The sequence below is a fragment of the Monodelphis domestica genome, chromosome 3 (genome assembly GCF_027887165.1).
Source record: "Monodelphis domestica isolate mMonDom1 chromosome 3, mMonDom1.pri, whole genome shotgun sequence".
Classification (NCBI taxonomy): Eukaryota; Metazoa; Chordata; class Mammalia; order Didelphimorphia; family Didelphidae; genus Monodelphis; species Monodelphis domestica.
Window position 1 is genome coordinate 140,464,858 of NC_077229.1, and position 25,474 is coordinate 140,490,331.

The 25,474-nt window shown below is 37.2% G+C and overlaps 1 pseudogene; it reads right to left on the reverse strand.

The window, feature by feature from the left end:
* Positions 1-982: 982 nt before the first annotated feature.
* Positions 983-4,072, reverse strand: LOC103093798 (poly(A) polymerase type 3-like; annotated as a pseudogene).
* Positions 4,073-25,474: the final 21,402 nt, after the last annotated feature.

Consider the following 25,474-nt stretch of genomic DNA (forward strand, 5'->3'; position numbering starts at 1 on the left):
CTTTTAATAAAAATGGGAACTTGGTATCTGTAAGACACCATATACCTTTTAACCTTGAAGATTTAAATAAATTCAAAGAAGATCTTCCATCATTTGAGGAAGAACCAATATTAATTATAAAAAGATTGGAGAACATATTCAGAACTTTTGACCCCACTTGGATGGATGTTGAAAATTTATTAGAAACATTTTTAACAAAAAGAGAAAAAAAACAATGTCATCCCTCTGGCTAATCAGAAGCAAGGCAGAAAAGGACATTATTGGCCAACTGAAGATCCACATTGGAACCCCAATGTTGAACCAGATTATACAAAACTAAACCAGGCCAGAGAAGCATTATTGACAGCCATGAGAGCATGCTCAAGATAGACCTGAAAAATGGTCAAATTTGAAAGAACCCGACAAGAAATTGATGAGACCCCCTCCTAGTTAATGGCCAGACTTATTGATGTAGGAATAAATATATGGACCTTGATTTATCCAGAGAAAGGGGAATTAGGCAAATACGTAGGCAATTCATTGAGAATTGTTTTCAGTGGTAAAATATTACTTTAAAACTAGCTGTCCTAATTGGGACTCTATGGACCTCGACGAATTGAGGAGAGTAGTAACCTATGTTTATAAGGGTCATGTAAAAAGACCTGAGGAACACAATACATTAGTGGAAGACTTAAAGAAAGAAATTGAAATGTTAAAGAGAAAATTGAAAAATAAGGGAGAGATCATAGCCCCTTTGCAGGAATCCACAGATAAATCAGTAACCTGCCACTTCTGTGAGAAGGGCCACAAAATGATAGAGTGTAGAACTTTTATCAAGATTATCAGAAGTAATACACAGTTTAATAACAGCTTTAGAAATAATAACTATAGAAATGACTATGATAATGATCATAGAAACCATAATTTTAGAAATTATAGAAATAACTATAATGAATAAAGAAATAAAAATTTTAGAAATCAAAATTATAGAAATAGAAATTGGGAAAATAATGACAGTGCTCCAAATGAAGAAAATTATAATACCCAACCCCAACACAATGCCCAACAACAATATATAAAAAATGGTGCTTGTCCAGAAAATACTCAAGGTGCTACTGCACCTCCACATGGGGCAGAAGATGGTGCCCCTTAGATTCTATTGTTTTTGTTGATACTAATTAACCTTTTTCAGTTTGGTCTCCCCTCCAAATACTAGAAAAGAATGAACAATGAACTTAAAGAATTTCCCATGGCAACCACTTATTTAGATGTTAAGTCAAAACAAAAATTATGCTTACAGCTTTGGCTGACTATGTCGGTTGTGATGAAAACCCTCAAATTTCTGTGAAATCTCTTTCCTTTCTTTATTACTTGCTTCTGTTAGTCAGTCTTTTTAAACAAGCTAACTCAGCTTCAAAAACACAGCTGCAAGAGCAGGTGAGTAAAAAACATTTTAATTTCTCCTTAAATTAAATAAAACACAGCTGTTTTAAATCTTAGCAACAGGGCCCTAAGGTCCTGGCTAGGAGAGCTGTTTCTAAATCTCCTTTCCTTTAGGGAACAACTGCCTAGATTAGGATTAAGGGAAACCTGGAAAAAGCTTTTGGCCTTGTCCTGCTCCCCATGTGGTTACTTTATAAATATGTGGCTACAGCCAGTTCACAACTTACTTAACAAATGGGTTATCAGCTCCATGATCAAACTTGTAAATATAGTATTCCTTGTCTCCCTGAAATGGCTCATCCCATGGTGACCACTTACTTAGATTTTAAGTCAAAACACTAAAAATTATCCTTACAGTATCATCTATCATTGGGTTTTATCCTTGGGTCCCATACAGGCAAATTAATAATGCATTCTTCAGATTGTTTCAATAGCAATGGATTTGGCCATTCCCATTTAGAAAACACCAAGAGAAATACATGTACAAGAGTTGATGCTACTGCATTTGGATAAAGGTGGCAAGTTCTTGCTACAAGAATAGCCCAGGAAACACCACCAAGGACGCCTAATGTATTGGACTAGATGTAGCCTTTGACCCAAAGTTCATTAGCTCTCAGAGTTAAACTCAGGTTGTCAATGTATGGTACTAGATGTAAATTTTCCTCAGTGACTCTGTAATAATTAAGATTTTTTTTAAATCAATCAAAAATTTTATTATCCCTCTTTATGTTTGTCATATACCCATTTTGACCTTATCTTTGATATATAGGGTGTGAGATATTGATCTAAACCTAATCTCTCCCATAGTATTTTCCAATTTTCCCAGCAGTTTTTTTTCAAATAATGAGTTCTTATCCCCAAAGCTGGGATCTTTGGGTTTATCAAACACTAGATTGTTCTAGTCTCTTACATTGACCCATGTTTCCTTCACTTAGCCAGTACCACATTGTTTTGATGATCACTGATTTATGGCACAGTTTAAGTTCTGGTACTGCTAGGCCTCCCTCCACATTTTTTTCATTAGTTCTTTTCATATTCTTGATCTTTTGTTCTTCCAGATGAACTTTGTTATTATTTTTTTCTAGTTCACAAGCATTTACTAAGCATTACCCACTTGGCTAGACAGTGAGAATACAAATGCTACCATCATTTCTAAATCAGAGTACAGACATGGTTTATGTTGGACACATCCTAATTTCAAATGGATTGATGACATTAGAAGTACTTGGGTCTCACTTGTTTTGGTATCTTAGATTCTTTATTGCCTTTTCCTTTACACGTGGACTAAATCATAGCAAGACAAATTTATTGAAATTCAAACATTGTAGAGTAATCTTTGCTATAGTCAGACTTTTATAAATCCTTTGTTTTTGTTTTTAATTTGAGCCAGATTCTCCCCATTCCCCCAACTAATCCAGCAAGCTATTTGATAAATATTTTACATGTGCAGTAAACCATTAAGATTTCTTATGCTTCTAATACCTAATTTTTTAGTAGGCTGTCACATAGGTCCAAATCTTGGGAACAGGTTACAGGGCTAATCTTGCAAACAAAACAATCTATCTCTAGATAATCAAACATAGCTTGATAACTGATAGGAACACATCTTCAACAGTCCTTAAAATGTTTATTTCTTCCTATGGCTTCAATTTTTCATAAGATGAAGTTAAAAAATAACTTTGGTCAACATATCTTGATGCAATGCATAATACGTCAGCATCAATACCATTTGTACGAATGTGTAGAATTCAAATGTAAAAATTTTTCTTCCCACATTTTCAACTATAAAATGGAATATCCTAGTTTTCACTGATTTCCCAGATCCATCTTCTTACCAGGTTACTTCATTTCCTCAAAATTTAAATATTGTCTGTAAGAATATAATAATTTAGATTTCATGCTAATATCAATGTTCTAAAGTAATATTGTGGTTGCCCATTTAAAAATATTACAGCTTAAGTCAAAATGAGTTTTAGAAGCTTTATTTACAAAGAGGTGAAAAGAGTGCAAGTGGAGAAATGTAAGAAGGTAGAGAAATGTCTAGCCTATCACCCTAAATGTTGCTCTAGTGTCCAGTTCAGCCCTGGCAGGGCTTGGTAACCTTCAGCCAGAGGACCCGGTGGTGTCTTCAATAAGGGTTCCACCAACACAGCCTCCTCCAGGAAAGGAAGGCTTCTCCAGAAACAATCTCTCCAGAAGCCAGGAAAAGAAGGCCAGCTACTCACCCAGCAAGCCAATGCAGGATTCAGAGAAAGAGTCTCCTCCTTCAGTCCAGCTCACCAATGCAGAATCCCAAGTTGAAGTTCAAAAAGTCAAGTTCCAAAGAACTCCAAAAACAAAGTTGAAGTCTCCTGGAGAGGAAGTTCAAGACTTTTTATAGTCCTTTTTCCATGTCACTTCCTGTCCCTTCCCCCATTTTATAGGAACCAATCACAGTCTTTCAATTTGCCTTGCACTGTCCAAGGAAGTTGGCAGTGGCCTCTGGAGTTGTCATCCACTCTAAGTGCTTTGTGAACTCTCATGCTTAGTGTTAAATAGGGATGCTTAAATTTTTGATTGATTAGTTTAAAAGTTGCTGATTGATAGACAAAGAAAGTTTGATTCACTTTCACATGTGTTACAGTTCTTCTTCCTCTTCAAAAACCCCCATGGTCTTTATCATTGACATCCTGAGCATGAGCTGCTGAGAGAAATGGTCTCAACCCTGACTCTAAATCCACTCCTATACCCACTACTTTAAGCTCTGCTCCTTCCTAACATGGTGACCCCCTAGTTACTTTCAAGACTTTATACAAATATCATTGAATACAAAAGGTCTTTTCTGTTCCCCCCAACTTTAAATATGTTCTCTGCTAAAGTTATTGTGTATATAAGTTTTATGAACTTGATGTGTTTGTATGTGTATATGTGTGTATGTCAGAGCATATGTAGAGTCTCCTGCATTAGACTATAAGTTTTTGGAGGACAGGAACTATTTTTTGCTTTTATCTTTAGCTAGTGATTAGTATAATGACCAACATATGATAGGGACTAAATAAATCTTTGTTGATTGATCAGTATTGATAATTCTAGGACAGATAAAACCATAAGACATAAAATTGAACACCTATATGGAAAAAGAGCTCAGATCCTTTGATAAGTTATATGATAGTTATCATCATCCCATGATTCTTTCTTGTTAAGAAAGTTATCTTTCTCAGGTATCTTCCTTTGATAGCAGAGGCAGAGTTTGAGGTCTGCATTCTCAAAGTAGAGCTCACTAATTTGTATGGTCTGTGGCCACTGTTCTTCAAAAGTTACTATTTCTAGGATTCCAACAAGTTCACACTAGTCCCCTGACTGTATCCTGCAATCACAGTCATTTAATAATAATTAAGAGGTTATCATGTGCCAGACTACTCTACTCTACTGAATCATGAGAATACAAAAAAATAAAAAAGATAATCCCTTCTGTCAAGGAGCTCAATAGTCTAGCAAACAACTATGTACAAAATATGGACTAAAGCCACATCCACTTTTCCCAAGGGCATCAGTTTCCCAAACACAAAAGGATAATGTACTTCTTCTAAGCACTAGGACCTAAGATTCTAACTTTTGGGGTGATGGCTCGGACAAATTATCAGTTGAAGAAGCAAACACAGATAAGGCGCGGATTAATTTTTTCAGGGTAGGAAATCCTTACTATGTTTCCTAGCTGTGGAATCACACACTGTTTACACATTTCCTTTAAAAAATAGTGGTTGGAGAGGAAAGATCAAATTAAAAGCACAACTACTCTGTTTTTGTAAAATATACTTTTATTCTCTCTAATTTCTTTCACTAGAACAAACACTTTTTGAGAATTCATTGTCAGTTAGGTCATATGAAAGATTGATCTTACTGTGGCACATGTCTGAAGGTTCATCCCATTTACTCTCCCAACTATAACAATCATGTTGTATTGGCAATAGCAACACCATGGGCATGGCTTCAAGGGCAAATATGGAAAGGTCCTAAATTGTTTCTGAGAAACTGTACTCTGAAACCCAAGGGTTTTTCTTCATTATAAACTGAGAAGAATTTGAATTAATGAAAGTGATGGATTTTTATAAATCCAGGGGGATTTATAATAATTACAAACTATACCTTTTCTAGAGTATAGTCTCCTGAGGTCAATTTTTTTTACTTTTTGTTAGTTTGGGGAAGAAGCAATTAAATATACCAGTTATATAGATATTTCCATATGAAAAATGCTCTAAGTTGATCAGGAAAAAAGGAAGACAATCCATATGTTCTAAAGTATATGTATCAGTTTTCTTCGTGGCAAAGAACTGGAAATGGAAGTATGATCATCAACTGGGGAATAGTTGTATAAGTTATGGTGTATGATTATGATGGAATACCACTTCTCTGTAAGAAATGGTGAGCAAATTGATTTTTAAAAATAATATTTTATTTTCCCCATTTACACATAAGGACAATTTTTAACATTTATATAAAAATTTTTGAATTCCAAATTCTCTCCCTTGTTCTCACCTCCCTTTCCTGAGATGGTAAACAACCTAAGATAGATTTTAAATGTGCAATCATGGAAAACATTTTTCCATATTAGTCATTTTGTGGAAGAGGAGAAAAGGAGGAGGAGGAGGAGGAGATGATGGTGGAATATAGTATCTTTCAGTCTGCATTCAGACTACATCAGTTCTTTCTCAGAGGGCAGATGACATTTTTCATCTGAGACTGACTTTAATCTCAGATCTAACCCTGAGCAGAGATTCACCAATTAGCTAGCAGTCCTCAAGATTGGAGAAGTGCAGCTGGGAAGGAGGTGGAGCCAAGTGGAAAGTAAGTAGGGAATGCAATGAAAATCAAACTTCAAATTTTCTGATATATGAAGCTCTTCACAACCTGTCCTCTTCTCACATTTCCAGGCATCTGAAATGTTATTCCCCTACTCACACTGAGATCTCACCATACTGGCCTTCTTGCTATTCATTCGATACACGGGATACCCCATCTGTTATTGTTGTTGTTCAATTTTCTCCAATTTTTCATAACTTCCAAAAGAAAACTCTACATGCTTTGGGGGTTTCTTGGCAAAGATTGCCACTTCCTTCTCCACCTCATTTTAATGATGAGGAAACAGGCAAGCAAAGTTAAATGACTTGCCCAGTGTCATATAGTCTAAAACTCTCTAAGGCCAGATTTGAAATCATGAAGATGAGCCTTCCTGACTCTAAGCCCAGTGATCTATCCACTTTGTCACCTAGTGGGTATTTCCATACCTTTATACTAGCTAGAAACCATGCTTGGATTGCCTTCCTTCTCCTCTATTCCCTGGAATCCCTGGTTGCCATGAAGATCCATTTCAAAAGTCTCCTTTTTCATGCAGCCTTTTATGGTTCCCCTGACTGCTAGAATACTTTTCTCCTACACTATTCTGCTCTCATGTTGTGTCTTGAACATTCTGAACATGCACATGATTTCCCTGTTGGAGGATAAGCTATTTGAGGGTAGGGATTATTTACTTATTTCTTTGTAACTTCAGTAACTAGAATAGATATCTGGGGTATTGTAAATACTTGTCTTCAATAAATATGTGTTGATTAACTGCTTGGTTTGTTGAAAGACCTTGAGATCATGTCCCATGATAATTAGTCAAAGGAATTAAAGATGGTTTGACAAAAAAGGGAAGACATAGAACTTATAAATGTCTAGTTAACTTCAGGCAGCTCAGGGGAACAGTGGACAGAAGAATAAAACTTAGAAATAGGAAGAAGAGAATTCAAATTCACCCTCACACACTTAATTAACTATGTGATCCAAGGCAAATTATTCAACTTCAATCTTCTCCAATCCACATCTACAAAATGTGAATTATGATAGCATCTATCTCCTAAGTTTATTTTAAGAATAATTTATGTATAGCTGATATTTATAAAGCAGTTTACAAACTTTAAAATATTCTTTAATACTATTGTTATTGTTGTCATCATCATCATCACTATCATTAAAAGAGACCAGACTTGTTTTGCATGACCACATGCCTATAAGTACTTTTAGCAAATGGTAGGGGGGGAAAAAGCAAAAGCAGGCTTAATAGGAGGAATAGCCCCCCAACATTTAGAGACCTTAGACATAAAACAGTAGTTGGAACATATGAAGTACTTCATTATTGGTGTTTGTTTTGCATTTTCAAAGAGGACTAATGGCATCATAGGATGGCACCTTGATGTGAAAGTGAATTGGATCTAAGTGAGGCAGAGTAGCACCAAGATGTCAGTCACCCTCAATTTCTCTTCCAGATTAATTGAAGTTCAGTGGAAGAACAAAAGTCAGGATAACTGGCAATGGTCCCGAGTATAGTAGATGACCTTGGCATCTTTGATGTCTGACCAAGATCTAAGCTCCACCACAGGGCTCAATAAATGCTTTTTTGACTGACTAACATTTTTTTAAACAGGCAAGGCAAAATAGAAGAGAGCAAATTTCCCCTCACAGGAGGTCTTCTAGTAGAGACTGGATTATGACCTATCTGGTAGTTGAATGATAGTGATTCTTTGTGTTTCAGGTCTATGTTTGAGGAATTGGCTTCTGAAGCCCCTTCCATCTCAGATTTTCTGAATCTGTGATGGCATTCTGTGGACAAAGTAGGGGACCAGGAACCATCATTAATGTTCTCGTGAAGCAGTCCTATTCTAACATATAAAATCTAAAAGAATATACAGAGAGAGGACCCCAGAGATATACCTCTGAGAGGAGGGATGGTTTGTTTTTCTACTACTTGTGTTATCACCAACTAATCCCCAACCTTTAGATTTCAGAATTTAAAATGACAAAGAAATAATAAAATAATTATTGTCCTGTACTTGGCCTTTGTAGAAGTATTATAATTATTCATTTTATGGCATATGATAATTATGATTATGAGAAAAATAAAACTCACTTTTCACACACAAAATTAAAATGTTATACCAATAGGAGTTCCTCACAGGAAGGCCAGGATTTTGATAAAATGATATATTTGAATTCAATTCAACTCAATATGTATATGTTGAGTCCCTAAAATTAGGACAATAAATTTAAAATGGGCATCAAAGTGTTGCAGGAAGCTAGGCAATACAGTAGATTAGAGCACTGGGCCTGGAATCTTGAAGATTCCTCTTTATGAGGTTTGAATCTGTCATCAGCCACTTAATAGTTGTGACACTCTGGTCAATTCACGTAACCCTGTTTTGCCTTAGTTTCCTCATCTGCAAAATGAACTAGATAAAGAAAGGGTAAACCACTCAAGTATCCTTACCAAGGAAAACTCCAAATGGAGTCATGAACAGATAGATATGTCTGAAATAACACAACAAAAGTATAAAACCCTTGTCCTGACTTGGATATTAATAGTTGAAATATATTTCATGGAGAAAGAACATTGGATTTATGAGTCAAAATACCTAGGTTCATAGTCAAACACTGTCACTTATTAGACAAATTATAGCTTAGACAAATCATTTCTCCTTTCTTGTTCTCTATTTCTTCAGCAACAATAAAAATATATTTGCACTACCAACAACTCAGAGTTACAGTTAGCTCTTGTTAAAGACAATATTTCCTTTCTTTCCATACATGCACTTATTAGAGTTTTGGACTTGAAATAAGGAGACCTAGGTTTTAATAGAACTCAGTTTCACAAGCATTTATTTTGTCCAATTATGAAAGGGAATTCTTTATTCTCTTTGTCTGTTTTGAGTTAACACTTTGTTATCAGTCAAGTAAGAGAATTCACAAGTTACTTATTTGAAGAAGAGAGTTCACAAATCACTTGCTAAAATGAGTGATAACTCCAGAACTCAAAGCACCCCTATTTAACAATAATCAATCAGAAACTTGTGAATCCTATGATAAAAGTTGATACCGTCAGAAGCCTATGATAAAAGATTGACTCCTTCAGAGGTTTATAATGAGTTAATACCTTCAGAGGTGAGAAGTGGATCCCACAGACACTGCCCCCCTGAGCAGTGCTAGGCTATTTGGAAGCTGTGAATTGACCCTGTGAAGAAGGGTCAATAAAAGTCCTGAACTTCTTCAGCTGGAGAGAGTCTTCTGCAAGCAGTCTTCTGGAGATAGTCTTCAGGTCATTGTCATCTTTGGTAATCATCATCAACTAGTGACCTGCCTCTTGGAGGTAACTTGGGACTTGGACTGGCTCTTGGGTGAGTGAGTAGCTGGCTTTCCTTTCCTGGTTTCTGGAGAGAGATTAGTTCCAAAGAGGCCCTCCTTTCTTAGAGGAGGCCATATGGGTAGAACTTTGGGTCCTCTGGGTCATGGGTTAAGAGGCTTAACAAGCCCTGCTGGGCTGAGCAGAACACTGGAGCAGTATTTAGTGTGATAGGCTAGGTATCTTCTCTATCCTCTTTTTTTTATTTCTCTACTTTCACTCCTTCCACTTCTTTGTAAAAATAAAAACTACTAAAAGTCATTTTGAATTGGTTGACCATGATATTAATTTAATTTAGAATTCTCACATATTTAGTCAAACCCCTAATTTTAAATCCTTACACATACTAGGTTATAGAAAAATAAAAAGTGGTGTTTCTCTTCAAGAAGTTGATATTTTATGGGGGGGGGAATATGCATATAGGTACATAAATTCAACATATGTACAAAACAAGTATTCAGTAATATTGGGAATATGAGGGGAATTAAGGAAGGCCTCATGTAGCAGATGACGAACTAATCCTTAAAGTGAGTTAGGGATTCCACAAGACAAAGATGAGGACAGAGATCATTTCAAGCATGGGAACTTCAATGGCAGAACACTTAGGGACTTTTTTAAAGGTACTTATGGTATAAATTTTTACATTATAACAACTATGTGCATATTTATCTCATCCATCCTATGACATGGTAAACTCCTTTTAGTCAAGGACTATATCTTATTGACTTTTCAGAATTCAAATTCAACAGAAAAATATATTTTATGTGATTATTTGTTTTTAAACCTTTTTTCTAAAGTTCTGAATACTCTCCCCCCCTTTCACCCATTGAAGAGGAAATATGGTCACAACTATACATGTGAAATTGTGCAAAATATATTTCTATATTATCCATGTTGCAAAAAAAAGCAAGAAAAATAAAGGTGAAAAAAACTCTGCCTGAATCTTCATTGAGAATCTATCAGTTTTTCCTCTGGGAGCAAATGACATTTTTCAGCATGAGTACTTTGGGGTTGTCTTGGATCATTATATTGCTAAGAACAGCTAAGTTCTTTCATAGTTAATTATCATATAAAATTTTTTTTTAAATATATTTTATTTGATCATTTCCAAGCATTATTCGTTAAAGACATAGATCATTTTCTTTTCCTCCCCCCCACCCCCCATAGCCGACGCGTAAGTCCACTGGGCATTAGATGTTTTCTTGATTTGAACCCATTGCTTTGTTGATAGTATTTGCATTAGAGTGTTCATTTAAAGTCTATCCTCTGTCATGTCCCCTCAACCTCTGTATTCAGGCAGTTGCTTTTTCTCGGTGTTTCCACTCCCATAGTTTATCCTTTGCTTATGAATGGTGTTTTTTTTTTCTCCTGGATCCCTGAAAGTTGTTCAGGGACATTACACCGCCCCTAATGGAGAAGTCCATTACATTCGATTATACCACAGTGTATTAGTCTCTGTGTACAATGTTCTCCTGGTTCTGCTCCTCTCGCTCTGCATCACTTCCTGGAGGTTGTTCCAGTCTCCATGGAACTTCTCCACTTTATTATTCCTTTGAGCACAATAGTATTCCATCACCAACATATACCACAGTTTGTTCAGCCATTCCCCAATTGATGGGCATCCCCTCGTTTTCCAGTTTTGGGCCACCACAAAGAGCGCAGCTATGAATATTTTTGTACAAGTCTTTGTGTCCATTATCTCTTTGGGGTACAGACCCAGCAGTGCTATGGCTGGGTCAAAGGGTAGATATTCTTTTGTCGCCCTTTGGGCATAGTTCCAAATTGCCCTCCAGAATGGTTGGATCAGTTCACAGCTCCACCAGCAATGAATTAATGTCCCTACTTTGCCACATCCCCTCCAGCATTCATTACTTTCCTTTGCTGTTATGTTAGCCAATCTGCTAGGTGTGAGGTGATACCTCAGAGTTGTTTTGATTTGCATCTCTCTGATTATAAGAGATGTAGAACACTTCTTCATGTGCTTGTTAATAGTTTTGATTTCTTTATCTGAGAACTGCCTATCCATTTCCCTTGCCCATTTATCAATTGGAGAATGGCTTGATTTTTTGTACAATTGATTTAGCTCATTATAAATATGAGTAATTAAACCTTTGTCAGAGGTTTCTATGAAGATTTTTTCCCAATTTGTTGTTTCCCTTCTGATTTTAGTTATATTGGTTTTGTTTGTACAAAAGCTTTTTAGTTTGATGTAGTCAAAATTATTTATTTTACATTTTGTGATTCTTTCTATATCTTGCTTGGTTTTAAAGCCTTTCCCCTCCCAAAGGTCTGACATGTATACTATTCTGTGTTTACCCAATTTACTTATGGTTTCCTTCTTTATGTTTAAGTCACTCACCCATTTTGAATTTATCTTGGTGTAGGGTGTGAGGTGTTGATCTATTCCTAGTCTCTCCCACACTGTCTTCCAATTTTCCCAGCAGTTTTTATCGAATAGTGGATTTTTGTCCCAAAAGCTGGGATCTTTGGGTTTATCGTATACTGTCTTGCTGAGGTCGTTTTCCCCCAGTCTATTCCACTGATCTTCCTTTCTGTTTCTTAGCCAGTACCAAATTGTTTTGATGACTGCTGCTTTGTAATATAGTTTGAGGTCTGGGACTGCAAGGCCCCCATCATATGTGTTTTTTTTCATTATTTCCCTGGATATCCTTGATCTTTTGTTCTTCCAAATAAACTTTGTTATGGTTTTTTCTAAATCAGTGAAGAAGTATTTTGGTAGTTCAATGGGTATGGCACTAAATAGATAAATAAGTTTGGGTAGGATGGTCATTTTTATTATATTGGCTCGTCCTATCCATGAGCAGTTAATGTTTTTCCAATTGTTCAAGTCTAGTTTTAGTCGTGTGGCGAGTGTTTTGTAGTTGTGTTCATATAGTTCCTGTGTTTGTCTTGGGAGATAGATTCCTAGGTATTTTATTTTGTCTAAGGTGATTTTGAATGGGATTTCTCTTTCTAGTTCTTGCTGCTGAGCTGTGTTGGAGATATATAGAAAAGCTGATGATTTATGTGGGTTTATTTTGTATCCTGCAACTTTGCTAAAGTTGTTGATTATTTCAATTAGCTTTTTGGTTGAATCTCTAGGATTCTTTAAGTAGACCATCATGTCATCCGCAAAGAGTGATAACTTGGTCTCCTCCTTGCCTATTCTGATACCTTCAATTTCTTTATCTTCTCTAATTGCTACTGCTAGTGTTTCTAGTACAATGTCAAATAGTAGAGGTGATAATGGGCATCCTTGTTTCACTCCTGATCTTATTGGGAATGCATCTAGTTTATCCCCATTGCAGATGATATTAGCTGATGGTTTTAGATAGATACTGTTTATTATTTTTAGGAATGACCCTTCTATTCCTATGCTTTCTAGTGTTTTTAATAGGAATGGGTGTTGTATTTTATCAAAGGCTTTTTCTGCATCTATTGAGATAATCATGTGGTTCTTGCTAGTTTGCTTGTTGATGTGGTCAATTATGTGGATGGTTTTCCTAATGTTGAACCAGCCCTGCATCCCTGGTATGAATCCTACTTGATCATGGTGAATGATCCTTCTGATCACTTGCTGGAGTCTTTTTGCTAGTATCCTATTTAAAATTTTTGCATCTATATTCATTAGGGAGATTGGTCTATAGTTTTCTTTCTCTGTTTTTGACCTGCCTGGTTTTGGAATCAGTACCATGTTTGTGTCGTAAAAGGAGTTTGGTAGAACTCCCTCTTTGCTTATTATGTCAAATAGTTTGTATAGTATTGGGGTTAACTGTTCTCTGAATGTTTGATAGAATTCACAGGTGAATCCATCAGGCCCTGGGGATTTTTTCTTAGGAAGTTCTTTGATGGCTTGATGGATTTCAATTTCTGATATGGGATTATTTAAGAATTCTATTTCCTCTTCTGTTAGTCTAGGCAGTTTGTATTTTTGTATATATTCATCCATTTCTCCTAAATTGGTGTATTTATTGCCATATAATTGGGCAAAGTAATTTCTAATGATTGCCTTAATTTCCTCCTCATTGGAGGTGCTGTCCCCCTTTTCATCTTTAATGCTGTGAATTTGCTTTTCTTCCTTCCTTTTTTTAATTAGATTGACCAGTACTTTGTCTATTTTGTTTGTTTTTTCAAAGTACCAGCTTCTTGTCTTATTTATTAAATCAATAGTTCTATCACTTTCGATTTTATTAATTTCTCCCTTAATTTTTAGGATTTCTAATTTGGTTTTCTGCTGGGGGGTTTTAATTTGATCGCTTTCGAGTTTTTTCAATTGCATTTCCAATTGATTGATCTCTGCTCTCCCTTGTTTGTTAATATGAGCTTTCAGGGATATGAATTTGCCTCTGATTACCGCTTTGGCTGCATCCCAAAAGGTTTGAAAGGATGTTTCGCCATTGTCATTTTCCTTGATGAAATTATTAATTGTTTCTATGATTTCTTCTTTAGCTAAACGGTTTTGGAGTATCATATTGTTTAATTTCCAATTGGTTTTAGATTTGGTTTTCCTTGTACCATTACTAATCATTATTTTTATTGCCTTGTGATCTGAGAAGGCTGCATTCATTATTTCTGCTTTTTTGCATTTGTGTGCTATGTTTCTGTGACCTAATGTATGGTCAATTTTTGTGAATGTGCCATGTGGTGCTGAGAAGAAGGTGTATTCCTTTTTATCCCTATTTATTTTTCTCCATATGTCTATTAATTCTAATTTTTCTAAGATTTCATTCACTTCTTTTACCTCTTTCTTATTTATTTTTTGATTCGATTTATCTAAATTTGATAATGGTTGGTTTAAGTCTCCCACTAGTATGGTTTTATTGTCTATTTCTTCCTTCAATTCTCCTAGTTTCTCCATTAGAAATTTGGGTGCTATATTATTTGGTGCATACATGTTGATTAATGATATTTCCTCATTGTCTAGAGTCCCTTTTAACAAAATATAATTACCTTCCCTATCCCTTTTGATCAGGTCTATTTTTGCATTGGCTTTATCAGATATCATGATTACCACTCCTGCCTTCTTTCTATCAGTTGAAGCCCAGAAGGTCTTACTCCATCCTTTAATTCTGACCTTGTGGGTGTCAACCCGCCTCATGTGTGTTTCTTGAAGACAACATATGGTAGGGTTTTGGATTCTAATCCATTCTGCTATTCATCTACGTTTTATGGGTGAGTTCATCCCATTCACGTTCAAAGTTATGATTGTCATTTGTGGACTCCCTGGCATTTTGATTGCCTTCCCTAATTCTAACCTTTTCTTCTTCGGCTCTACCTTTTAGTCCAGTGATTTACTTTGAATCAGTCCCCCTTGTCCCCTCCCTTGATGTTTCCCTTTTTAGTCCCTCCCTTTTTGTTCCCTCCCCCTCCCCCCTCTCTTTCCCTCCCTTTTTGTTCTCCTTCTCCCCCTCCCCCCCTTGGTTTTCCCTTCTCCTTACCCTTGTTGGGTAAGATAGAATTCAAGATCCCAATGGATCTGGATGTTTTTCCCTCTCAGAGTTGATTTCCCTGAGATTGAGGTTTAAGTAAACCCCCCCCCCCTCTCTTCCTCTCCTTCTTATAGGAGTTTTCTTCCCCTCCCCTTCCCCTGTGAATCTTTGTGTGAGAACCATTATTCTATTTGGTCTTTCTTTACCCCCTATTTATACATTACATTTTCCCCACATATTAGTATACATAGGTTGATATAAATGTAGTCCTTATAGAAGAGAGTTTGAGTAAAAGAAGATAACATTTTTCCCCTTTCCTTAATATTTACCTTTTCAGGTATTCCTTGCTCTTTGATTTTCGGTATCAAACTTTCCACAGAGCTCTGGTCTTTTCTTTGCAAAAAGTTGGAAGTCTTCTATTTTGTTGAATGCCCATACTTTCCCTTGGAAGTATATAGTCAGTTTTGCTGGGTAGCTGATTCTTGGTTGGAGACCCAGCTCTCTTGCCTTTCTGAAGATCATGTTCCATGCCTTACGATCATTCAGCGTAGAACTTGCAAGGTCTTGTGTGACCCTGATTGGCATTCCTTTATATCTAAATTGTCTTTTTCTGGCTTCCTGTAGGATTTTTTCTTTTGTTTGATAGCTTTGGAATTTGGCAATTACATTCCTGGGAGTTGTCTTTTGGGGGTTTAGTGTAGAAGGTGTTCTGTGAGCTCTGTCAGTGGCTGTATTGCCCCCTTGTTCTAGAATCTCTGGGCAATTTTCTTTGATTATATCTTGTATCACCATGTCCAGTTTGGTGTTTATTTCTGGCTTTTCTGGGAGTCCAATTATTCTTAAATTTTCTCTTCTCCCCCTGTTTTCCAGATCTATCACCTTGTCGGTGAGATATTTTATGTTCTCTTCTAATTTCTTGGTGTTTTGGCTTTGCTTTATTAGTTCTTGCTTTAAAGCCTGGTTTTCTTTTACAGTTTGGTCAAACTGGTTTTGTAGATGCGTGAATTTCTTTTGCATCATTTCCCACTTTTCCTCCCAGAGGGCTTCCATCTTTTTGGTCCTTTCTGATCCAAATTCTTCATGGGTTTGTGGAGAGTTTCTATTTCCTTTGGAGGATTTTGGAGAATTTTCTTGTATATCTTCTTCTATCTGCTCTGTATTTTGTATTTTGGCTCCATAGAATGTGTCCAGAGTCGCCCCTTTCTTTTTATTTTTCTTGGTATTTTGGGGCTTCTGTGCTTCTGTGGAGTTTGTCATCTCTGAACGTGGAGGATTGGCTTTTCTTGTCTTTGTCTGGTGATCAGAGGCTTTAGTCCTGGGCAGATGGTTCTATGACTTTCCCTGGGTTAAACTGAATATGCCTCACTGGAACTGGAATGGAAGGGTCGGACCACGAGGCCACACTCTCCCCCTGGCTCGATTTCCGGAAGTTGCCTTCAGAATCCCTGGCCGTGAGGCTGTTTCGTCGGCCTGCGGGGGGATGGGCTGCCGCTTCCCCAAGCTCCGAGAGCACAGACTTTCACTGAGACTTGGATAGCAGGATCCAGCCCGTGAGGCTGTCTTGCCCGCCCTGAGGGTTGCTGTTGTTTTGACCAGCTCTCTGCAGCGGAGGCCCCAGGCAGTAACTTTCCCCCTGACCGACCAGCTCTTTGCAGCGGAGGCCCCAGGCAGTAACTTTCACCCGGACCTACCGGCTCTCTGCAGCGGAAGCCCCAGGCAGTAACTTTCACCTGGACTGGGACTTGGGTAGAAGACCCTGAGGGTTGTTGTTCCTCAGACCCTGCTCTCTGAGCCCGGCGGGGCTGCCGCTTCCGGGAGCCTTGGACTCTGCGCTCCTACCCCTGAGGTCCGGGGGATCTCGGGTTCTGGCTTTTAAGGGGAGCCGTACCTTTTGAACCGGGTCCAGGTCCAGGAGGAGGGTTCCCAGGGTCTGTGCTGTTGATCGTTTTGAATTTCGGCGCCTTAGGAGCTTCTAGTTTGAGATCGGTCGGGAAGGGTTTTCCGGAGATCTGAACTTCAGCTTTCTCTAAGCCGCCATCTTAACCGGAAGTCCAATTATCATATAAAATTGCTGCAACTGAGTACAATATTTTGCCAGTTCTGCTCACTTCACCTTCATCAAACTTTTTTTTTATTTTTATTTTTTTAACTTTATTTAGTCAATTTAGAACATTATTCCTTGGTTACAAGAATCATATTCTTTTCCTCCTTACCATCCCCCTACCCTTCCCGTACCCGACACACAATTTCACTGGGTATTACATGTGTCCTTGGTCAGAATCTATTTCCATGTTGTTGATATTTGCACTAGGGTGGTCGTTTAGAGTCTACATCCAATCATATCCCCATCAACCCATGTGATCAAGCAGTTTTTTTCTTCTGTGTTTATACTCCCACAGTGTTTCCTCTGAATGTGGGCAGTGGTTTTTCTCATAGATCGCTCTGAGTTGTTCAGGATCACTGCATTGCCACTAATGGAAAAGTTCATTACAATTGATTGTACCACAGTGTATCAGTCTCTGTGTACGATGTTCTCCTGGTTCTGCTCCTCTCAATCTGCATCAATTCCTGGAGGTCATTCCAGTTCCCATGAATTCCTCCAGTTCATTATTCCTTTGAGCACAATAGTATTCCTTCATCAACATATACTATAACTGGTTCAGCCATTCCCCAATTGAAGGGCATCCCCTCATTTTCCAATTTTTTGCCACCACAAAGAGCACAGCTATGAATATTCTTGTACATGTCTAAACCTTATTAAAGGACAAATAGGAATCCAACAGGTGATGAAGACTATTCTAGGCAATAGTGTGAGTAATGGCATGGGAATGGGAAAACAGACTGGAGTATCTAGTAGATGGAAGAGGGGAGAAAAAATAAGGCCAAAAAATAAAGTAAGAAGATTGTACAAGGCTTTGAAACCAGAATAATAAGTTTCAACTTCATTGAGTGGCCAAGAGGGATTCACTGAGGGAATGGTGTCTCCCTCAACATTTAGTACGTCTTAGAAGAGGCTTAATACATTTTTGTGTTTTCTTTTCTCTTTGCTGTTGGAGATGACCAGCAGCCCGGAGAATGATTTTATGAAAGACTCTAACCTGGGATGGAATCTCAGCTCTCTTGGCTTCAAGCATGGCTATAAGGAACATGGCCCTACACCTCTGGGCAAAGATGTAGACAGGCAGACAGGAAGGTAAAAGCTTGTGCAATCGCAAAGTCCTTCCGAATATCCTGAAAATCTCCTGTGTGAGAAAACCACACTCTTTCTGGGATGGTCATTGGTGAGGGGAAATTTCCTGGGATTCAAGGCAAAATGAAATGTTTTCAGTTCAGAAACACAGTAATGACTATTGAGAGGAAAGGGGCAACAAATCCCAGAGCAGCTGTAACTGAGAAGGGGGCCAAGGTGGGAGGAGAGGGCGCCTCTCTCTGTAACGTTTCATCCACTGGCTCTTCCTTGTGAAATATCTTTGGCCAAACTGTCAGCAGCAAGACGTTCAGACAGTTTTCCAGAAACTGTAAAACTTTTTACCCTCACTATGAGCACAATTAGGCATCGAGCTTAGGGCTGGCAGCAAAGACATCCTGGGAAGCCTCTGACACCAGGCAACCTACAAAGTTGATTCAGATGTCACTGTCTCTGCCTCTGGGATGTCGTGTCATGTTATTTCTCTTGTCTCAGATAAATCTCTTCATTTATCTGAAAAGCCCCCTTGTTTCCAAGAGGCTTTTGATGGATTTTATATGGAAAAAGAACAGAAATAGATTTTTCTTCGAACAAGTAGATACACAGTTCAGAGCACCCTACTCCACCTCCAGTCCCCCTCCCTTCCCTTGAATACAGATCAGTTTTCCTTTGTAGTTTCTATCAATACTTGATTGGTTGATCTTAGCTGCTGGCTTTAAGTGGGGGGTGAGGGAAGAAAAAGAGACAGGGAGAAGGGGAGATGGAGACAGAGAGACAGAGATGGACTGAGATGAAGATAGAGACAGAGAGGAGAGATAGAGAGAGACAGAGAGAAGGGAAGACAGACAGAAAGATAGAGACAGAGAGAAGGGGAGACAGAGACAGAGAAAAGGGGAGACAGAGACAGAGATGGATGGAGATAGAGATAGACAGAGATAGAGAGAAGGGGAGACAGAGACAAATACAGACAGAGAGACAGAAATAGGCAGAGACAAAAACAAAGTAAAGCAAATAAATCAAAGAGGAAAGGAGGGAGGGAGGGAAAGAGAAAGAGAGAGAGAGAGAGAGAGAGAGAGAGAGAGAGAGAGAGAGAGAGAGAGAGAGAGAGAGAGAGAGAGAGAAACATGCTAATTTCTATCCCAAAAGGGAAAATGCCCAACAATTAAAAAAGGGTGGATCATTTAATGGGATCCATGGTCATAAAATGAAATCTTAGTAAAAGTAAAATGTTCCTCATTAAAACTCTGGCATCACTGGGAGGGAGGCAAATTAGCCTGATTGGTGCTTTCTCCATTTCCCTGAGAAGTGAATGATAGGAAGGTTAAATGACTATCTACAACAATGTCTAATTCCAAATGAATAAATTTCCCACTTTATGAACAAGATCTGAGTCACCCTAGATTAGTAGAGAAGGGAGCATATGACCAGGATTTTCATTCCTCCTACATTTCTGCTGTCAAAACTTGATCTATCTGAGGCACCCTCAGCATCACAACCAGAAGCAGATCTATCTTTAGAGCAAGAGTTCTTAGCCATTTATATTTCAGACACCCTTAAAAATGTGCTAAGGGCTTTCTCAAAAGTGGCTGGATGGAATGAATAATTGTGAGAAATTCTAACTTTCAGTTAGAAATGAATGAAAATAAAGATGTATTTTCTGAACCAGTCAAAGTTCATGGTCCTCTAAAAATCTAACCCCCAGTTCCCTTAGATTCCCAGATGAAGAATGCCTGTTTTAGAGGGTCAGAGAGAAATAGGTTCTGCCTTTGATATGCTTGTAAAAACCCCAGAAGACAAGTTAAATGCACTCACTTTTTGCTTGTTTTATTATTAAAACTTTTACCTTCTGTTTTGGAATTGTTACTGAGAATCAGTGCTAACACAGAAGAATGTAAGGGCTAAACCATTGGGGTTGCATGACTTGCATAGAGCCACTTAGTAAGAAAATGCCTGAAATAATATTTCAACCCAGGACCAATAATCTCCAAGTTTGATACTCTATCCACTGAATCACCTACCTGTCCCAAATGTACTTAACTTTTGTGTTTTTTTTTTATATTGCCAAGAATCTAATCAATTCACACACAAAAAAGTAAAAACCTATAATATCCTCAGTATCAGATCCTACCTCCAACCCTCACTATCTGGTTTACCTTGAGAAGATCATTTACTCTCTCAGGATTCCAATTATTATATTTGTGATATGTGGAGCTTTCCTAGTCACATCACCAAGATGGAAGATTAGGCATTTTCCCTAGGTATCACTGACTCCCCAAATAGGAATTAATTCACAAAAGGTAAAATTAAGATGTCTACAGGATAGTAGTTTTGTGAATGAACAGTAAAGAAAGTGCAGGCATCATCTCATCTTTCCATCCCCCACCAGCCCTCATAACCTGATAGATCAGACAACCCAACCTAACAAACCTAACAGCTAATGCTCTGAGATCCAGATCACCCCAGTAATTTGCTTTCTTCTGGTGTAGCCTCTGCCTGCACAACCCACTCTTGCCCTCAGTCCAGCACTCTGTGTCAGTAACCAGCAGATATTAACTCTGACCGTCCACTTGGATATGTCATAGAAAAGTTACATGAGGAATCATCATCCTACAGCAGCACTCAGAGAAATAAAGAACAAAGGAAACGTGGTCAGGGAAGCAACATACTTGGGGAGATATGCTGAGTCTGAAGAAAAGGGAACTGGCATATAAATCTAGGACCTGTCCTTTTAGCCCAGGAACTGTGGCTGGTGAAAAGTGAATTTCTCAGAAACAAGAAAAGGTGAGACAGTTTTGAGGTCCAGCTCTTGAGGACTTGCCATCCAAAGGGAAGGAGTCAGAAATTAAGCAGCAGGGAAATATAAGATGGGGTAGGGGGTACTCATATCTCACTCAGGATGAAACCCGAGTTAAAAACCTAGAGTAAAAGCCAATGAGTCAGTACAGAATAAAGTAAACTGATAATATAACCACCAAGACATCTAAACAACTGAAAATGACTCTAACTAAAGATTGCAAGACAAAAGAAACTGAACCAACATATATGAGATCAAAAGAACCTGTAGATTCCCAAGAGAGAATGGAACTTGTAGCAGGATGCTTCTGGATGGTTTGAGAAGGAATAAGACTCTTTAAAGAAGTTAAAAGGGAATAAATGTCAAAATATATAGCCTACTCAGGAGAAATAATTACCTGACTGGAAAGAAACAACAACCTTGGATCCATAGTAACAAGTTTATTTGTTTGTTTTTAATGGAGCAAAAGAAACAACAACTCATTAAAATTCCAAATTTACTGATGTGAAGGACCATCTGAAAGAAGAGAAGCAAAAAAGCAACAATGGTAAAAGAACACATGTTCTCTATACAAGGATGAGAAGGGTGCATAGAAATAGATTAAGGAACTTGGCTTTCCCAGAATAACATGATTTTTTAAATGAAAAATATAATGCTAGAAATAATAGAAGAAAACTATCTATAACCTCTGAATACAGAAAACAAAGCATGAATCAAAAGAATCTACAAATCATCTACAGAAAGATAATGGTTAAATTGAACAATTCCAATGAGAAACAACACATGCAGATGACCAGGAGATAGAGCTTCATATACAATAAAAAGGAAAGCAAATTCTAAGAACAGGCGGTGATTTGGGAAGACGAGGGAACAGGATTATTTAATTATGCTGGTCTTGTGTAGACCTACAATCCTCTTTGAAGAAAATGAAAAAAAAAAACACTCAGTACTCAAAGAGATTATAATCAAAATGGAAAAAAGAAAGTATGTATACAAATTACTACAAAATCAAGTAAAATGTAATAAATAAATGCTTTGTGAGAGGAGGAATACAGACAAGACCTTTGATTTCAGTGGTAATAACAACTCTCAGGTGAAGATGCATTTAACTAATACTGATCTAGGGGTCAGGAAGATCTGAATTCAAATATAGCTTTAGATATTTACAAGTTATGTAATCTTGGAAAAATCGTTTTACCTTTGATGCCTCAGTTTCATCAACTTTTAGATGTGGATCATATTAGTACTTTACCAGTACTATAGGGCTCAAATGAGGTAATGTTTATAAAGCACTTAATATAGTGCCTGGAACAGTCAGTGTTCTATAAATGTTTCACTCCTCTCCTTTTACCAATGCAGTTCAATATCATTTTGTCAATTCATAATCTTAAAGAGTTTCATAAAAACCCTGAGGTACCACCTCACACCTAACAGATTGGCCAATATGACAGTAAAGGAAAATAATAAGTGTTGGAGGGAATGTGGCAAAATTGGGACATTAATACGTTGCTGGTGAAATTTTTAAAATTGATCCAACCATTCTGGAAGGCAATTTGGAACTAAGCCCAAAGGGCATACTCCTCAATCCAGCAAAGAGATAATAAGAAAAAAATGTTTATACAAAAATATTCATAGCTGCGCTCTTTGTGGTGGCAAAAAAAAAATGGAAAATGAGAGTTTGCCCCTCAATTGGGAAATGGCTGAACAAATTGTGATATCTGATGGTGATGGAATACTGTTGTGCTAAAAGGAATAATGAACTTGAGCAATTCTACATGAACCAGAAAGACCTCCAAGACCTGATGCAGAGTGAAATGAGAACTATAAGAACATTATACACAGAAAGTGAAACATTGTGGAACAATACAATGTAACAGACTTTGCTAATACAAAACAATCCCAAGGGATTTATGAGAAAGAATGCTATCCACATCGAGAGAAAGAACTGTGGGAGAAGAAAAACAAGGATATATGATTTGGGAATTTGGTTTTAAAAGATTATGCTATAGCAAAAATGAATAATATGGAAATAGGTATAAGTGATAACATTTGTATAACCCAGTGGAAGTGCTCAGAGGAATCATGAGGAAGGGGAGAGAAGAGTGGAGGGTGCTGAGGATCATCAGAAAATGAAATGTGTAAACATGGAAAAATATTTTTTAAATTTTAAAAATTAAAAAAAAGTTTTGTAGAAGTACTAAGAGATCAAGTGATTTGAACAATGTTGTCAGTGTTGTCAGAGACAAGTCTTGAACAAAGTCTTCTTTGCTTAGAACTCCACTCAATTTCCACTATGCCATACTACACCCTCTCTGATGTATCAACAATACGAAGTGGCAAATAGGTTTACATATATTTGAGGTCATTAGAAAAGGTCTCTTGCGTGATGTGAAATTTGAATTGGTCCCCTTTAGGGTTTAAATAGGATAGAATGGAAATGGATTTGGTAAGAGAAAATTCCAATAGGAGAGAATGGCATTGAGTGAGAGGGAAAAATAGATATCTAGGTGGTGTATTTGATAGAGCTTTGGATCTAGCATCAGGGAAACTTGAATTCAAATCATGCCTTAGGCATTTGCTAGCTGTGTTGCTCTGGACATGTCATTTCCTCTCTCTTAGCCTCAGATTTTTCATCTGTAAATAGTCATAATAATAATAATACTTCACAGTTTTCTTATGAGGATAAAGTAAGAAAATATATGTACAGGAACTTTTATTGGCATTTTCCTTATTGTTAGTGATTTGGAACATTATTTCATGTGGCTGGTAATATTTTGTAATTATTTTGACAATTGTTTGTTCATATTACTTGATAATTAATTTATTGGTCAATTCCATATTTATGATTTACATATAGTACCAATAGATAAGTATATATATATATATATTAATCATTTCTTAATAATATATGTATATATAATTTCACAATAAATATATATATATAATTTAATATGTAATCAGCAATATAAATTATATGTGTGGCAATTTCCAATTAAAGAAATCAAAACTATTAATAAGCACATGAAAAAATGCTCTAAATCTCTTATAATCAGAGAGATGCAAATCAAAACAACTCTAAGGTATCACCTCACACCTAGCAGATTGGCTAACATGACAGCAAAGGAAAATAATTACTGCTGGAGGGGATGTGGCAAAGATGGGACATTAATGCATTGCTGGTGGAGTTGTGAATTGATCCAACCATTCTGGAGGGCAATTTGGAACTATGCCCAAAGGGCGATAAAAGACTGTCTGTCCTTTGATCCAGCCATAGCACTACTGGGCTTGTACCCAAAAGAGATAATAAGGAAAAAAATTAAAAAAATAAGGAAAATGTACAAGAATATTCATAGTTGCGCTCTTTGTGGTGGCAAAAATTGGAAAATGAGTGGATGCCCTTCAATTGGGGAATGGCTGAACAAATTGTGATATACGTTGGTGATGGAATACTATTGTGCTCAAAGGAATAATAAAGTGGAGGAGTTCCATGGAGACTGGAATGACCTCCAGGAATAGATGCAGAGTGAGAGGAGCAGAACCAGGAGAACATTGTACACAGAGACTGATACCTGGTGGTACAATCAAATGTTATGGACTTCTCCATTAGTGGCAGTGCAGTGATCCTGAACAACTTAGAGGAATCTACGAGAAAGACCACTATCCACATCCAGAGGAAACACTGCAGGAGTAAAAACACCAAAGAAAAACAACTGCTTGAATACATGTGTCAAAGGGATATGGTTGAGGATGTAGACTCTAAAGGAACATCCTAATGCAAACACCAACAAAGTGGAAATAGGTTCTGATCAAGGACGTAAGTAATACCCAATGAAATTGCACGTTGGCTGAGGGAACGGTGGGTTGAGGGGAGGGAGGGAAATAATGTGACTATTATAACCAAGGAATAATGTTCTAAATTGACTAAATAAACTAATTCAAATGGAAAAAAAATTAATTAAATTAAATTAATTAAATTATATGTGTACATGTGTATATGTTTCTTTGGTATATTTGCCAGACCTCCCCATTTGGATTTTTGGTTACTTTTGCTGCTTACTGTGTAATCCATTGGTAGTGGACTTCTTTCCATTCCTCAAACAAAACACTCCCATCTCCAAACTTGAGGTCTTTTCATTGACTATCTCCAATGATCTTTCCCTTTTTAGCTCCACTTCTTACTTTCCTTAGCATCTTTAAAATCTCAGTTTAAAATCCTACCTTCTGCAAAAAGTATGTCTCTGTCTTCTTTAAGCTTAGAGACTTCCTTCCAAGACTACTCGCAATTTATGTTGTGTTCAACTTGTTTGTAAAGATTACTTGCATTTTGTCTCCCCAGTTAGACTGTGAACTCCTTGCTGGCTGGAGCTGCTTAATTTCGGGTTTTATTTTGTTTGTTTTCCTTTTCTTTTTACCCTCAGTGTTTAAACACTTTGTATGGCAAATAATAGATG